The sequence below is a fragment of the Echinops telfairi genome, unplaced genomic scaffold (assembly GCF_000313985.2).
Source record: "Echinops telfairi isolate 266 unplaced genomic scaffold, ASM31398v2 ScPeMD7_7424;HRSCAF=8462, whole genome shotgun sequence".
Lineage (NCBI taxonomy): Eukaryota > Metazoa > Chordata > Mammalia > Afrosoricida > Tenrecidae > Echinops > Echinops telfairi.
Window position 1 is genome coordinate 36,678,094 of NW_022111324.1, and position 11,256 is coordinate 36,689,349.

At 40.5% G+C, this 11,256-nt stretch overlaps 1 protein-coding gene and 1 pseudogene across 2 annotated transcripts in view; both read left to right on the forward strand.

The window, feature by feature from the left end:
• Window positions 1-11,256, forward strand: part of RO60 (Ro60, Y RNA binding protein) — a 33,817-nt gene that overhangs the window by 2,970 nt on the left and 19,591 nt on the right. The gene's annotated exons all lie outside the window — the stretch shown is intronic.
• On the forward strand, window positions 2,777-3,108 carry LOC115872356 (annotated as a pseudogene).

An 11,256-nucleotide genomic window follows, 5' to 3' on the forward strand; every position in this document is an offset into this window, starting at 1 on the left:
GCTCTTTCCTCTATTTCGTTTTACTTTCCTCTTGTCCCACTATCATGCTCAGCCTTCATTTGGGTTTCAGTAATTCCTCTTGGTTACATTACCCTGGATCACACCTCACCGGGCCTCCTACATCCTCCTCACCGAATTGGATTATGTGTTGTTCCCTTGTCCCTGGGTTTGTTAACACCACTACCTTTCCCACCAACCCCCCCCTCTCCCATGTCCTCTTGGAACTGTCAGTCCCATTGTTTTCTCCAGATTGTTCATCCAGCCTATCTTATTTACAAACCTGCGGAGATAATAACATGCACAAAAATAAGACAGAGCAAAACGAAGCAACAAAACAACAACAAAAAGCCAATGCCCCCCCCCCCAAAAAAAAAAAACAATGCAGCAACAACAAAAGAGAAATGCTTGTAGTTAGTTCAAGGACTGTTTGTTGGCCTTTAGGAGTGTTTTCTGGTTGAGTCTGATGGGGTGCCAAGCCCTGGCCCCAAAGTCGGTTTTTGGTATTCCCTGGGGATTTTGTTGCTCTGTTCCCCTTGCTGTTCTGTTGCACACCCTTAGGTGTTTTGTCTCAGTGTGGTAGGATCAGATCAGGCGGAATTCCCACAGTTTCTCCATTGTTGTTCCCTGTAGGGCTATGGGTCAGTCAGGGATGTCTTGTCTCATAGTGGGGCCAGCCATATGGTCTTCTCTGTGGATTGGCTGCTCTGAGTGGGAATATTGTCCTCAAGGCTTGGTGGGCCAGCCTCCACTCTCCCTTCTTCCACCTTCATTTGTTCCCGTTTGCTCTGATCAGACATGTCCCACTCATGGAGCTACAGATTCAGTGCTGTCCTCTGAAATAAATTCTCTTCTGGGGGAGGGGCAGGTGTCCACACAGTTGGGATTGGGACCCCTCAGACCTCTCCACTAGTTCCCGACTCCACGCAGGCATGTTGCATTCACATCTTGGAGCACTGGGTTGAAGTCTGGTCCCTCTTTCCCTGTGGAGCTATAAACAATACCCTCCCCTTGTGTTAGTTTGTGCCCTGTTCCCCTGCTACCCATTTCTTTTTTTTTCCTTTTCCCCACTCCTTTTTAGTTGGCTACCATATGTATCTCTGGATTTGTTCTGGCCCCTGCCATACTACCTGGTCCTCGCACCAGGAATGTTTGTCTCCAATAGCTTTTTCCCTATGCCCCTTTTGCATTTTTTTTAAGTTTACCTCAGTAGACTCATGTTGCACTTGTCCATTTGTGCTTGACTTACTTCGCTTACCATGATTTCCTCCAGTTCTTCCCATGCGGCAATGTGCTTCATACATTCATCACTGCTTTTTAGCGATGCATAGTACTCCATTCTATGCATGTACCATAGTTTTTTAATCCACTCGTCAGTTGATGGAAATTTGGGTTGTTTCCACCTCCTTGCAATTGTGAACTGTGCCGCAATGAACATTGGAGCACAGATGTCTGGCCTTGGTTTGTTTCTTGCCTCTTCTGGGTATATGCCCAGTAGGGGGATTGCTTGGTCATATGGTAGCTCAATTTCCATCTGTTTTAGATATCACCAGTCGATTTCCATGGTGATTGTGTTGCTTTAGATTTTTTGACTCGGGCTATCTTTGAGGGTATTTGGTAGTATCTCTTTTTCATTTGCATTTCTCTTATAGTTAATAAGTGGCACTGTAGCTTAGCACTCTACTGCTAACAGAAAGATCAGTAGTAGTTTGAATGTACTAGCCTCTCTCAGGGAGAAAGATGTGATGGTTTGCTTCCGTAAAGATTTACATCCTTAGGAAACCTGTGAGGCCACTATGTGCTTCAGGGCCACTATGGCTTAGAATAGACTTGACAATAGCAGGTTTAGTTTTTTAGATGGGGGGTGTGTGTGTGTGTGTGTGAAGTTGCTCTCCAAAGTCGAATATAAAAATGACGGACTAAAATAGCATTTTTGCATAATTATTTTATTCCATTCCATTGCCGACATAGATAATAAGCATTAAGTAAGCATGCATACATGTATTCATTTATTTTAATAACTTATTGAATATAGTTCACCTAGCCAATTTTTTTAATGTTTTAAGAACCACTTTTTGAGATATAATTCACCAATCATGGATTTCCTTAAAAGTATACAATTCAGTGGGTACTACTGCGGCTCACAGAGTTGTATAATCATCACTGTCTAACTTCAGTTCATTTTATCATTCCAAAAAGAAACCCACAGCAGTTACACTCTAAATTTTCTTCCAACCACTAATTCCTTCTTATTTTTATAGGTTCATTTATTCTGAAAATTGCGTGTTAATGGAATTATACAATATGTGGTCTTTGTGACTAACTTGTTACCCTTAGCATGTTTTCAAGGTTCATTCCTCTTTTTATTACTAAATAATATTTCATTGTATGAATATACTATGCTTTGTTTGTCCTTAATTTAATGAACATCTGCATTGTTTCCACTTTGGTACAACTTATAAATGACGTACTTATGAATATTCATATGCAAGTTTTCAAGTAAGCATGAATTTTCATTTCTCCTGAAAAATAGACCTTCAAGTAAAATTATTGCGTCCCATAGTACTCCTAAGTTTAACTTCTATGGACCTGCCAGTCAGTGTTTTCTAAAGCAGCTGCACCATTTTACTTGTGGCAGCCTAGCTGTGAAACCTTATGGGCAGTTTTACTCTATCATGTGAGGTTGCTGTGAGTCAAAATCACATCAATGGCACGTAACAAGAAACAATAAAAGAAGAATATAGGGGGAGAGCCTGCTGCGGAACTCGAAGGTGCCACCATGGCTTCCACCGGCATCTGCGCGAGCGCTCCGGGATCTGCAAATGAAACGCCCGAGATCCCCGACAACGTGGCGATTGGCTTTGGGGTGTCTACCGATTCACTAATAGGAATGATTTCCAGAGGAACTTGATTCTCAACTTGGGACTTTTTGCAGCAGGTGTTTGGCTGGCCAGGAATTTGAGCGACATTGATCTAATGGCACCCCTGCCAGGGTGTAGCCAACTAGACACTTGGGACCCTTGTGCTGTACTTGAACCTTCCTCACACAGCCTCCATTTCTGTGCTGCCACAAGATTTGCCCCAAGGGCAACTGAAGTTTGGTTCCAATAAGCACCCACCTTCCCCTGCCTGGTGTCACTTCCTTTGGCTCCACTCAGAAATGTGTTCTCCAGTCAAGGGTTACTCACTGTTACGTAAAGTTGTGTGCATAGCCTCTTCCAAGTTTCTGAAGGGGACCGTCTGGAGTCTCATCCTGGGAAAGAGCCTAGTGGTATTTTATAAATACTTGAAATAAAGAATGGGTACACACACAAAAAGAGAAGAATGTAGGGAAAAGTAGTTACTACTAATAAAAGTTGCTGTTAATCTTATCGTTCTAAGAATAAGAAGCAGAAACCAGTGTTGTTAAGTATTGTGCTTTACCTATTAGAATTTTGCATTTTAAATTAAATCAAGAAAGAAGTTAGTGTATAAGAGTGTATAAGAGTCACATTGTGACTCTTGTAAGAGCAATGTGATCTGTTTAGTTTCTCCCCAACATTTTGTTTCCAATAGTTTATGAGGATTCTAAATTCTCCAAATCTATTATTACTATTCCTTTTGATTATAACCATCCTAAAGAGTCTGAAAACATCTCTGGGTTGTGCAAGTGGTTACACTAGCAGGTACAAAAGGTTGGTGGTTTGAACTTATGCAGTGCCTTGAAAGAAAGGCCTGGCGATCTCCCCAAAGGGCACAGCTGAAAAAAGCTGTAAGCACAGTTCATGGTGGTGCCATGAGTAGGAATCAAGTCCACAGCAACTGGTTTCCTTTCATCCTTCCTTTCCTTTTCCTTTCATCCATATTGGGTTGTATCTTAATGTGGCTTTCATTTGCATTTTCAAGATGGCTAATTTTGAACAATTTTTCATGTGCTTATTTGGAGAAATGTCTATATAAAACGTTTCATGTTTTGTTTTAAGTTGGGTTATTTGTCTATTTAGTTGCGAGATTTCCTTACAATCTAGATTTAAGTTATCATACATATAATTTGCAAAGATTCTCCCCCATTCCACATGTTGTCTATTCACTTTCTTAATGGTGCCCCTCGCTTTTTATTTTGAAGTTCATTTTACTTTTACTTTTTTTTGCGTATGCCCTTGGTATCGGTTAGCCACTTTTACAGTGAATTTGGCAGGGGAAAGAATGTCTTGAGCCATACTTCCATTGTGTTTTCTGTTCTTCACTTTAAAATTTTGACTGCATATTTAGATACAGTCTATTGGGGCTGGTGGCTTGTTTTTGTTTGGGTTTGGTTTTTGTAACATACAAAACTGGTGTTATCCCTTTCATTTTTTTCACATTTTAAACCACTTCTACCTAAACTCAGTATGCTTTTTGAGTACATATTTTTAATATGGTTTCTTTGTAATCAATGCAATTGGGAAAGTATGCTTTTAGAAAAACTCTACTTACATACTTGGTAATTATCTAGAATTAGTTCTGTTACAGTGCTGCAAAACATTTATTTGTAGCTTATGAATAGGTTGGCTTTAGAATGACGGGACAACGTAGATATGTGTTGCTCTGGTTATGAATTCTAGAGCACTTCAGTCTCCGCATGTGGAACTTGTACATACGTCGAGGTAGTCAAAACTCACTAACCTGTGATATGCAAATGATAATATCACTTGTGCACTATTATATAAATACTTCATATTAACATTTGAAGACTACAGCTTTCATTGTTGGTTACACCACAACATAGCAAAAAAAGTCCTCACAACTGACTCAATAAAAGCATCATCATGATAAAGAGGGAATCAGTCCCAGATCTGGAAGATGCAATCTCTCTTGTCTAGCTTAAGGTTACCTTATGCCAACAAGTTTCATCTGTATGCCCCCCTATGATCTACATGTCATAGTGTTTTCTGTATTGTAAAATTCTGTTACAGATGGGAAAGCATTGGCATAAGCCCAAAAGACGCTTGACCTTTTTCCCCCCATTCTCATGCCCATTCCATCAGTACTCTACTCGTTTGCATCCCACGTACCATTTGAATCCATCGTTTTCTGTCCGTGTCTACTGCCTATACCCTAATCCAGAACCACGCTTTCTATTTGGGGTGTGGTAATAAGTCTTTTGGCTTACTTTGTGCCCAAGTAAGCCCACAGTGCTAGTTCTAAAACACTAGTTTGGTTGTGTTACTTAAAATCACGCAGTGGTGCCTCATTGTTGTCCAGATAAAATCAAAGCCCTTACCTCCTCCACTGATTTTGTCTCTATGAGTTGGAACCAGTGTGATGGCACCCCCACTACCTGCCACATGGCAAGTAGCTAACATTGACAGAACAATTGAGTAAACTGAGGGGAGAGTAGTCATCATTTGAAAATAACAAAAGGAATTAAATCTGTATGTCTTTTGAAATGTAACCAAATAAAAATGTAAAAAAGAATAATAGTGACCAGTAAGAGAGAACAGTAGAAGTAGTTAGAACTGAGTAAATGCTAGAACTTTATATTTGATCCATGAAGTACCAAATCTATATAGAAAAGGGTTACTTTATCAGTTTTCTGTGACATTAAAAGGAGCACTGGTGGCACTGTGGATTAGGTATTGATCTGCTAAATAATATTGGCAGTTCAAGCCCACTGGTCACTAAATAAAATAAAGATGAGGCCGTCTTTTCCTGTAAAGATTTACAGCCTTGAAATAAATCCTATATAGGGTTGCCATGAGTTGGAATTGATTAAATGTCTGTGGGTTATGTGATTTAAGAAGGCTGAATTAAATGAGAAAGTTTGAATCCTAAGCTCAGTATACTTAAAATACTGTGTAAGCATCAGTTACAAATGCCATGGCACTAAGACCGATAGTTTAATCAAACCTTCAAAGGGTCCTGTTACTACAGACAGATTTTGAATCACTATAGAATGATTAAAAGTGTTTCAGTGACTATCCAAAGGCATCCACTGTCTGGACCTTAACAAACTGGATAGTTTTTTATAAGAATGAAAATTCCAGAGCACTTCACGGTGCTCATGTGGAATCTGTATGTGGATCAAGAAGCACTGATGCGAACAGAACGAAGGGATGCTGCATGGTTTAAAATCAGGTTGTTCATCGAGTTTATATCCTCTCACCATACTTAATCTGTATGCTGAGAAAATAGAGAAACTGGATTATGTGAAGAAGAATGTGGCATCAGTATAGGAGGAAGACTTATTAATAATCTATGATAACAGATGATAGAGCCTTGCTGAAAATGAAGATCTGAAGCACTTGCTGATGAAGATTGAGAATTGCATCATTCAGTATGGTTTATAACAGTGTCAAGAAAACAAATCCTCACAAGTGAACCAATGAGTACCATATGAAACAGGGAAAAGTGAAGTTGTCAAGGATTTTGTCTGACTAGGATCCACAAACAATGCTTGTGGAAGCAGCAGTCCAAGAGATCAAGCAACACATTGCATTGGGTAAATCTGCTGCACAAGACCTCTTTAAAGTGTTGAAAAGCAAGGATGTTATTTTCAGGACTGATGTACACCTGGCCCAAGCCATGGTATTTTCAGTGGCCTCATATTCATTTAAAAGTTGGACATTGAATAAGGAAGACCAAAGAAGAACCGAGGCATTTGAATTATGGTGCTGGCAAAAAAATATGGAAAATACCATGGATTGCCAGACGAACAAACCAATCTATCTTGGATGGAATACAGCCAGAATACCCTTTAGCAGCAAGGATGGTGAGCCTTCACCTCACATAACATTAGACAAGTTAACCAGAAAAGACCAGAGTCTAGAAAAAGATACCATGCTTGGTAAAATACAGCAGCAGCGAAAAGAAGAAGACCCTGACCACGTGAATTGACCTCCATTGTAAGAACAATTGTGAGGATGGCGCAGGACAAGGGCAGTTGTTTGTTCTGTTGTACAGAGGGTCGCTGTGAGTTGGAACCAATACTCTGGCACCTACCCACCACCACAGTGGCAGACATCTAGTATTTACAGAGTAATTGAGTGCATACCAGCAGCTAACAACAGTAAAGAGCAAAGGCTAAGGATAGAATCCTAGTGAGCATTACTAATTAAGAGCTGGGGTGGGGAGCCTTTAAAGAAAATAGAAGGAGTGCTAGAGTTAATACCAGGATAGAATGGTACGCACCACAAGGAAGAGTACATATATCGAGGAGTGAATGGCTGGCAGTGCTCTCTGGAGAGAGTGGGGTAAGGAAATTTTGAAGTTTCCACCTGAAAAGATGTTGAGCTCCAGATCATGTGTTGGGAACAAACCAAAGAAGGGTGTCAGGAAATGGAGCCCATAATGGTGTGCAGACAAGTGCATGAAAGAATGGAAACCCTGGTTTTGAGTGTGACTGAGGATGGCATTGACTTGAATTATATATATAAAATATTTTGCTGTAAAGTTGCATACATGTGTAGGCCTAGGGCAATGGTACAGTGGCTTAAACAATAGGCTGCTAGATTGATGGGTCAAAGCTACCAGCCACTCCATGGGAGAAAGATGACATTAGCTACTCTACTATGAAGATTTCTGCCTGAGAAACCCCAGAAGACCATTCTACTCTGATCTGTAGATTCGTTAAGTGTCAGAATCCACCTAGTAGCAGTAAGATTGGAAAGAACAGAACCGGGCATCACGAGTGGAGGAAGACTCCTTAGTAATTTTTGATAGGCAAGTGACAGCCATCCTTTCTGAAAGCAAAGAGGACTTGCAGTGCTTACTGATGAAAACCTAAGGCTACAGCCTCCATTGAGGTCACCTCAGCAGAAAACAAAATCCACACAGTTGAACCAACAAGCAACATTATGATATACACAGAAAAGATTGAAGTTGTCAAGGAATTCATTTTACTTGGCTCTTAATGCCTATGGAAGCAGCAGTCAAGAAATCAAATGACATTATTTCATTGAGCAAATCAGCTGTAAAATACACTTTTAACGTACTTAAAAGCAAAGCTGTCACATCGAGGACAATGGAGTGCCAGACGCAATCCATGGTATTTTCCATAACATCACATTCATGTGAAAATGACAGTGAATAAGGAAAACCAAAAAAGAATTCATACCTTTGAATTATGGTGTTGGCTAAAAAATATACTTGGCACTGCCAAAAGAATGAGCAAACCTGTCTTGGAAGTACAGCCAGAATTCTCATTGAAAGTGAGAATGCAGAGTTTTTTGTCTTGGGTCCTATAGACATGTTATCAAGAAGGACCAATCCCTGAGAACAACATCATGCTTCTTAGGAGGTCAGCTAAAAAGAAAAAGGCCCTTCATGTGATAGATTGACAGCAGTGGCTGCAACAATGGGGGGCAGTGATTGTGAGGGTGACAAGGGTCAGCAGTGTTTGTTCTTTTGTACTTAGAGTGGTTCTGAATCCAAACTGACTTGACAACACCTAACAACAGCTTTCATCTTTGGGGGCTGAATTATAGTTACCGAATGCAGGAAAGGCCAAAATGTTGGCTTTAATCTAACGCCTTAATTGCCAATTCCAGTAGAAAATGTTATCTTACTTGGACTCTGCATTGCATCTGGCATTGCTAGCCCTCTCTTGGCTTTCACTGACTATGCCTGGCGATTCCTTCTTCCTGATCCTTACATTGATTTTTTTTTCCCATGGGAATAACCTTCCTGTCTGAAGTCAAATCTATGTTCTGAGGCCATATCTCCTTTTGACTTCTCAGAGACCTCTATCAGTTGTGGGTATCTTGTGTCTTATATCAATCCTTTCCATCCCTACTGGCCCTTTCCTCACAATATACATGCTCAGATATGTATCTTTTTTTCAAAGTAAAACTTCTGTAGCCTTTGCTTAAGCTATTAACTTATTTGTCAACTTTTATTTACAACTATGCTGTGCATTTAGACCAGCGGTTCTCAACCTGTGGGTCACAACCCCTTTGGTGGTCGAATGACCCTTTCACAGGGGTTGCCTAAGACCATCAGAAAACACATACCATATATATTCGTGTATAAGCTGAGTTTCTCAGCACTTTTTTTTAATCATTTTATTGGAGCCTTTACAATTCTTATCACAATCCATACAAACATCTATTGTGTCAAGCACATTTGTACAATTGTTGCCATCATCATTCTCAAAACATTTGCTTTCTACTTGAGCCCTTAGTATCAGCTCCTCATTTTCCCCCTCCTTCCCTGTTCCCCCCTCCCTCATGAACCCTTCATAATTCATAAATTATTGTTATTTTGTCATATCTTACACTGTCCGACATCTCCTTTTACCCACTTTTCTGTTGTCCATCTCCCAGGAAGGAAGTTATATGTAGATCTTTGTCATCGGTTCCCCCTTTCTACCCCACCTTCCCTCCACCCTCCAGGTGTTGCCACTCTCACCACTTCCAGTTGCTATCTGTACCAGTGTACATCCTCTGGTCTAGCTAGATTTGTAAGGTAGAATTTGGATCATGATGGCGGGGGGAGGAAGCATTTAAGAACTAGAGGAAAGTTATATGTTTCATCATTGCTATACTGCACCCTGGCTCATCTCCTCCCTGCGACCCTTCTGTAAGGGGGTGTCCAGTTGCCTACAGATGGGCTTTGGGTCTCCACTCTGCACTCCCCCTCATTCACAATGACTTGATCCCTCAACACCTCGTGGTCACACAGGCTGGTCAGCACGTTCTTATGCAGTTTTTGTGGTAAAGTTAGGTGCCTCAGCTGATATCCAGGTCAGCTATACCCGAGTATACGTGGTAAATATTTTACAATATGTAATTACATATTTTGTGATTAATCACTATGCTTTAATTATGTTTAATTTGTAACAATGAAAATACATCCTGCATATCAGATATTTACATTACGATTCATAACAATAGCAAAATTACAGTTACAAAGTAGCAACAAAAATAATTGTGTGGTTGGGGGTCATCACAACATGAGGAACTGTATTAAAGGGTCGCGGCAGTAGGAAGATTGAAAACCACTGCTTAGACAGTTCTTCTCTAGGATTTAATGACATAGCTAAAATTTCAGAAACTTCTTCATAAAATGCCTTTTTCACATGTTAACAGTTTTTCAGTTTGTCTTTCCCACAGAAGTCTTCTTAGACTATTGATTCAGCATTTATTGTATCCTCCTCTCCCCACTCATAATACTTTTCGATTAGAGCATGTGATTATAATATACTGTGTGTTGTCTACCTCTCCTTCCCTAAATAGATTTTTCTGAGGACAAGATTTCTGGGGGGTCAGTTTATTGAAATAGAACTTTGTACCCTACACTACACTTACTATGTAATAAGTGCTTGTTGGGCTTACTCTTGCCATGTGTACTGCAGGAGCAGTGAGTTAGTTCATATGGCTTTTCTAGGCCAAGTCTCTAACTACTACCAAAGGACCTTTCCCAGCATGGGGCTGGTAAGATGGTGGGGACGATAACTGACAGGAGGATTCCCTGGTAATTGTGACTAGAATGCCCTGGAATGTCATCCTGCCTCATATAAAATGAGCCCTCTGAGAAGCAGGAGGAGAAATCCTGTTACCAGCAAGAGCCAGAAGTGGAGCGTGTCCTGTAGACCCCAGATCCAAAAGACAGCCATAACATCATAGGAGCAGCAGCAGATCTGGGATCCGGAGAATGGAACAGCGTGATGGACTTACCAGCCCACACAGCATGTAAAGCTTAATGTTTTTGTGAGGGCGGCTAGCTTTCAGAGTGAATTGCCTCTAAGTAGGAGAAGTTGGGGTTGTTGACCCACAGAAGTGGAGCTGAGTGCCTTCGGGTTGAAGGAGCTGAGACACAGCAGAACAGGGAGCCCTCGTGGTATACTGGTTGTACATTGGGTTGTGATCCACATGGTCATTAGTTTGAAACCACCAACAGATTATTGGGAGAAGACTGGGATTTCCACTCTCCTATAAACAGTTACAGTCTCGAAAACCTACTGGAGGGTTGCTGAGTCGGCATCAACTCTAAGGCAGTGAGTTTGGTTTGGTTTGGTATGCTCCTTTGGGCATTTATTAAGACCGAAAAGAACTTTGTAACAAACATGTCCTTATAAATAACTCAACCCTGAGCATTTTTCACTGGCATTACAACTTGTTGCCTTCCTTAATAAACCTTTGAATCATAAATTTTGTTTTTGAGTCTGTCTAACCATTGCAATGGGTGTTTGAATTTAGAGATCGAGTAGAGAATATTAATTTAGTCAACTCATGTACAATTGCTCCTAGTCAGTCAGTGTACTATAATAATACAGTAAAACCTGTGAGAGACAGAACCCAA